The sequence below is a fragment of the Diadema setosum genome, chromosome 12 (genome assembly GCF_964275005.1).
Source record: "Diadema setosum chromosome 12, eeDiaSeto1, whole genome shotgun sequence".
Lineage (NCBI taxonomy): Eukaryota > Metazoa > Echinodermata > Echinoidea > Diadematoida > Diadematidae > Diadema > Diadema setosum.
The window spans coordinates 36,639,954-36,646,270 of record NC_092696.1 but is presented as its reverse complement, the minus strand read 5'-3'; positions in this window follow the sequence as shown (position 1 = coordinate 36,646,270).

Here is a 6,317-nt window from a genome sequence, read left to right as displayed (position 1 = left end):
TGAATCAATAATAACACCTAAATATCTTATGTAATTGACTTCCTCCAATCCCAAAATGCCCAAATTGTTATATTTCACGAATAAAACATAATTTCGTAATCTATATTCGGGTCCAAAGGCAATCACTTTAGTTTTGCAAGGATGTATATACATTGAATTTATTTCTAACAATATGACAACCAAATCAAAATCACTCTGCAAATTGAGCTGAACTTTGGATAATGAATAATCGTTATCGAAATAATTTGATAACGATTATTCATTATCAAAAGTTCAGCGTCATCTACATATAAAGATAATTTCGTGCTTGCATTTAAATTTAACATGCATAAATTATTTACAAAAAGACACACACACAAAAAAAAGAAAAAAAAGAAGGGGCCGAGTATTAAACCTTGCGGAACTCCGGATTGAACGGTCAAATAATCACTTGTATAACCCTGTACAGAAAACGCAGTGCTTTCTACCAAAAAGATATGACTTAAATGACCATCTGTTAAATGACCAGAATTCATATTTTTGAGAAGAAAATCAACAATATGAGTTACAGACGTTGCAGTGGAGTGTAGAGGCCTAAATCCAGACTGCTGATGAGATGTAAGCTTGTAATTATTCAAATATTCATAAAGCTATATGGTAGCTTTGTCAAGTATTTTTGATAGAATTGACGAAATTGAGATGGGGAGGAAATTGCTAATTTCGAATGCACGTAATGTTTGTGGATTGGTGTAATTCGGGCCCTTTTGAAATCTATCAGGTTTTGTGAACTTTCAAGGATCTGTTAAACATAATTACTAATGGTGCTGCTAAATGAAATCTGCAGCCAGTTGCAAGAATCTGGATGGAGACCGTCAACACCAACAGCTTTATTTTTACAATTTATGATATGTAACTCATTTTTAACAAATTCTACAAAAAAAAAAAAAAAAACGTCTTTAGATTTAAATTCATATTTAGTTTCATTTTCATTCTTGAAAGGAGATTTAACCCTTTCTGTGCCAGGGACTTTGGACAGTGTGTAATACGCCATGGGGTTTTCTGTGACAATCAACATTTAAAACACTGATAGCGTGGGGATTCACGGGTGGTCCATCCCTGCCCACCGGGATACATACGAAAACTCCCAATAGTACCGTCCGGTCAGCTAATGCTTGCTTTGAAGCATACGCTCATAGACAACGGTCGACTCCAGTCGAAATGCTGCGGCTTTGTGTGTACTTTTCATGTGGTTCAGTTATAAACTGTACACAATTTGCCATGGCGATTCTCGAATTTATATCCGAACCGAGCAAGCCTTCCCACTCTACGAATCCCCATGCTACAGGTCCTGTACCTACATGATCTTCAAAGGGAACCCAAACCCAAAGAGCAATGTGAATTGAGTGAAAGCAGCAACATTAGTAGAGCACATCAGTGAAAGTTTGAGGAAAATCGGACAATCGATGCAAAAGTTATGAATTTTTAAGTTTTGGTGTTGGAACCGCCGGATGAGGAGATTACTAGAGGTTATGACGTAGATGAGTGGACAACAGTATAAAGAAAATATAAAGTGAATTCAACAAAAATTCACTTTTCTAGCATAATGAAAGAGCACTTGACTAACCGCTTTCAGAAAGCAGGGGGAATAATTGCTTCCCTTAATATACGTCAGTATCAAGTTGATGGAATGGGTAATTTTTATGAAAAATGAATTTTTATTGAATTCCCTTATTATGTTCTATATATTGTTGTCCACACATGCGTCATAAGCTCTAGTAGTCTCCTCATCCGGCAGTTCCAACACCAAAACTTTAAAAATTCATAACTTTTGCATCGATTGTCTGATTTTCCTCAAACTTTCAATGATGTGTTCTATTAATCTTGCTGCTTTCACTCAACCCGCATTGATTTTGGGTTTGGGTTCCCTTTAAGGGGTTTATTTCTTTGTTATTGGGGTAGGGCGGGAGGATAGAGCACCTGCATTATTTTGATCACTGGTAATTTTGTTTTCTGTTGTTTTCTCAAACAGCATTTTTTGTTCGAGATCAGCCTTAAGGGATCATTCCAAGAGCACTAGACACCCACGAGTCACTACAAGACAGGAGTCATGCAGCCCACGAGCTAAACAGGAAGTATAAAACAGGCCAACGAGCTAGACACTCGGGTATTATTTGCTTAGTGTCTAGCTCGTGGATTGTAGCTCGAGGGCCTACTAGTATTTTACCTGATGTTGAGCTTGTAACCGGGGGGCCAAAAGCTAAAAACAGAGGTCGAGTTGCACTCTCTCTACAAACTAAGTAGACCATGCTTATTTTCAAGTTTTTATTGTAACAAACAACATTCCACTGGTCTACCTAAAAAAAAATTGTTGCGAAAGCCTCCAAATCCAAGATGGCGTCCAAGATGGCCGCCATATTTACTGAATTTGTTATATGCAAGATAGAATTCGATTGAAACATCAGACTTCAACAAATTTGATGTCATATGAAAGAGAATAAAATTATCTACAAGTTGATACCATTTTTGTGGGTTATTGTGATCATTGGATTGAGATTTTAAGGAAAAACACTCATTTTTTGAAATTTTTCTGAAAAAAAGGAAAATCATGAAAATGCTTGATTCAGCATAAATCAAAGAAAGACTGAAGGATTATCTTGAAACGTTTCAAGAATTTTGTTTGACATATAATTAATATTTGGAGAAAATTAGGGGACAGTACCATTTTCGGTTCAGGAGTTATAATGTCTCAAACTTGAAAACTCACTACGTAAAAATGACCACTTTAGTTGTGACCAAGACCTTGTTGGTCATAAAAAAGTCTGCGCGCGCTAAGACTACTACACGCACCACTGGCACTGGCGCTTGTAGCAGTGCCAATGGTGCGTGTAGTAGTCTTGGTAAATGCAGACTTTTTCTTTGACAAACAAGGGTTTTTTGCCTGCAAACTAACTTTTCATACCAAGTGGTAGCTCAGGTGATACTGATCGCTATTATTTCAAAGTAGATTGTTCTGAAGCAGATGAGATGAAGCTAAAAAAAAAAAAAAAATCAAATAGAGGTAATAGCTTGAAACTTGGCATCAATCTTGTTGTAGATAGTTTAAGACAGAATTTAGATCAACCGCTAAAAAAAAAAAAAAAAAAAAAAAAAAAAAAAATCAAGATGACAGCCATCAAAGTTGACATAGTGTATTGCGCCAAATTAAATGTATTATTTCGATTTTGATACAATTTTGTCTGTTGTGCTATCTTAAACCGTCTTAGGTTTTTATGGACATATTTTTAAAACCAGTGATATTCTACTCTCCGAAAAAGAACAAACAAATCGAGTGGAAGTTTTTACTTTCGATGTGAGGAGTGAATAACAGAAAACGGTGAATTTAGAGTGAAATTGGAGTGTCTTTTGAGTGAAAATGTTCATTTTCACTCATTTTAGAGTGACCTTAGGCAGGGCCCCACACTAACTTTTATTTTTGGTGGCCCAAAGGCAAATATCCGACCTTTTTCGTTGGCCCGATCAGGCCACCAAATTCCTCATTTCTGACATTTTGTTGGCCCGACGTGCGTTTTTGGTGGCCCTGGGCCACCGGACCACCGTTAGTTTCGAGCCCTGCCTTAGGGATCACTCGTCACTCTTCGAGTGATCCACGAGGTCACTCTAAAATGAATGAAAATGAACATTTTCACTCTCGAGAGATCCTTATATCTAATATGGGAAAGCATCTAGACATACCAATGGCATAAGTTCAGATCAATTGTGACACTATAACCCACATGAAATCAGCCCAAAAACAATGTAAGAAAATCTGATAACAGTAAATACAGTTTCAGCATGCTTATTTGTAAATGTGAATATACCGCACGAATAATAAATTTGGACAATTTTATTCGAACAATATACTGAAAAGTAATTTCGCACAACACATTTAAGAGCAAAGTTGAGAAATTGCCGCCATGTCGGATTTTTTTTTTTTTTTTTTTTGGGGGGGGGGGGGGGTTCGGATCAGAAGGGCTGTCAAGGACATCTGTGGATCAGACATTATTACACACACCATCATCATTCACGTTTCTACAACAGCAGAGTAACATACAAGTAAAAAAAAGCATATCTTTGATACAGAAGCATTTCTTTTTTATCAAAGATTGGGCCTTCCCTTATAGAAAGAACACAGTTTTACCACACTATGTAACACAGTGTGCAACACAGTGTGGCACACAGTGTCTAACACAGTGTGGAACAGAATGTGTAACACAGTGTCGAACACATGTGTTTGATATGTGTTTAATATGTGATTTTGGGACATGTGGTAACACTGTGTATTTACCACAGTGTGAAACAGAGCGTCACCACACTGTGCAACATAGCGGTACCACATGGTCCAAAACACATATTAAATACACTGTGTTACAAACCACAGTCTCACACACTGTGACAACAGGGTTATAACCACATAGTCCATTACACTGTGGTAGTCACCACATAATCCACCACACTATGGTGTTCACTACATAGTCCACCACACTATGGTATTCACCACATAGTCTACCACACTGTGGCAGTCGCCACATAGTCCACCACACTATGGTATTCACCACATAGTCTACCACACTGTGGCAGTCGCCACATAGTCCACCACAGTACATTGTGGTAGTGACCACATAGTCATCAGGTGTATCAATACATATGTTACCACATAGTCATCAGGTCTATCAATATTTGTAATGCATGAAGGCACGGTTACTGACTAGATAACACTGTTATTGAATATGAAATTACCTTTTCATAACAAAATTTATGACATTGGGTATAACATGACATTATTAGACAATAGTTCAAAGGAAATCCCATCATAAATACTTCAAATTTAGAAGTATTATATGAATTTTCTAAAATTTAGGTTGCTTTTAATGAATATTCATGAGCTATGCAAAAATCTGTACCACAGGAATACCACAGGGATACCACAGTGTTACCACAGGAATACCACAGGAATACCACAGAAATACCACATGAAGTATCACATGCTGTACCTCAGCACTCCCACTTAATAGGTAATACTGTAGGAGTATAGTATAGGTTAAGTACTGCTTAAATCAATTGTCATAATTCACAGCATAACTCGCCTATTTATGAGATTCTGGAATATGCGTTTTGTTTTGTTTTTGCTTTGTTTTTTATTCCAGTTGGTACTACTGTGTGGTACTGATAGTCATGTGGCATAGCATGTCAAGAAAAAAAACCCCACAAGAATATCCTGTGTCATTTTTCTGTAATTAAAGTGTACAAGAAAGCAATTGTAAACACAGTTTGTATCCATGCTACTGAATATTCTCGGCACACTACCAGAGGAAATTATTGTGTGCAAGTAACAGGCAATGAAGTGGCATTTGTACATGGTTTTGTGGTTTTGGAAGATGATAGTGATGCCTTTGCTCTCATTAAGTATGTAGAGCATGATGGCCCATTTGTAAAGAATAGAGACGGGGAGAACCATGCTGATGCTGGACACATCAGAGTAGTGAAACGTGTGACCAATAGATTGTATGCAATACCTCCTCAGCTGGTGAAATCATAGGAAAGCATGTGATTTATGAGAGAAACAGGGAAGTTATAACATGTCGCTTTTTGTTCTCTTTCCACAACTACAGATACCCCTAGTATTATATCATTTCTAGTGTTTGATGTTATGCATCCGTAAACAGTATTAAAGGGACTGTACAGTAGTGGTTGAGGTGGGGATTCATGTTTTGAACATTCCTAAGTGAGATAATGAGAAACCTCTTATGAAATATGAAAGAGCATGTGATTTTAAGAAGGATTCAACGTTTATTTGATGAAAATTGGTTTTCAAATGGCTGAGATATCCCCAAAAGTGATAATAATAAAAGGCGACATGCCCCACCTTTATTAGGATCTCTTTGTTTCACCTTGTTTTTGGATATCTCAGACATTTCAAAACCGATTTTCATCAAATAAACTTTTGATACCCCTTAGAATTGCATGCTCTTTGACATCTCATAGAGTGGTTTCTGAATATCTCGCAAAACGTTAAAAGATAAATCCTCAACCCGACCAGAACTGTACACACCCTTTAACACAACATTAAATGCATGATTTATTCATCTGAAGGTTGGATAAATGACACATATAGGTCATATTCTCACATTAAATGAATCTGTTCTTCCATGCCAGTATTTGAAATTTAAAAGATATCAACTGAAATTAGAAAAATAAATAAGTATTGAACATTTGCAACTACCGTGTACTTAAATTGTGTTGTATATTGCCCAGCTATAAGTTATTGGTTTATTACTTCACTGGATAATAAGACCAGATAA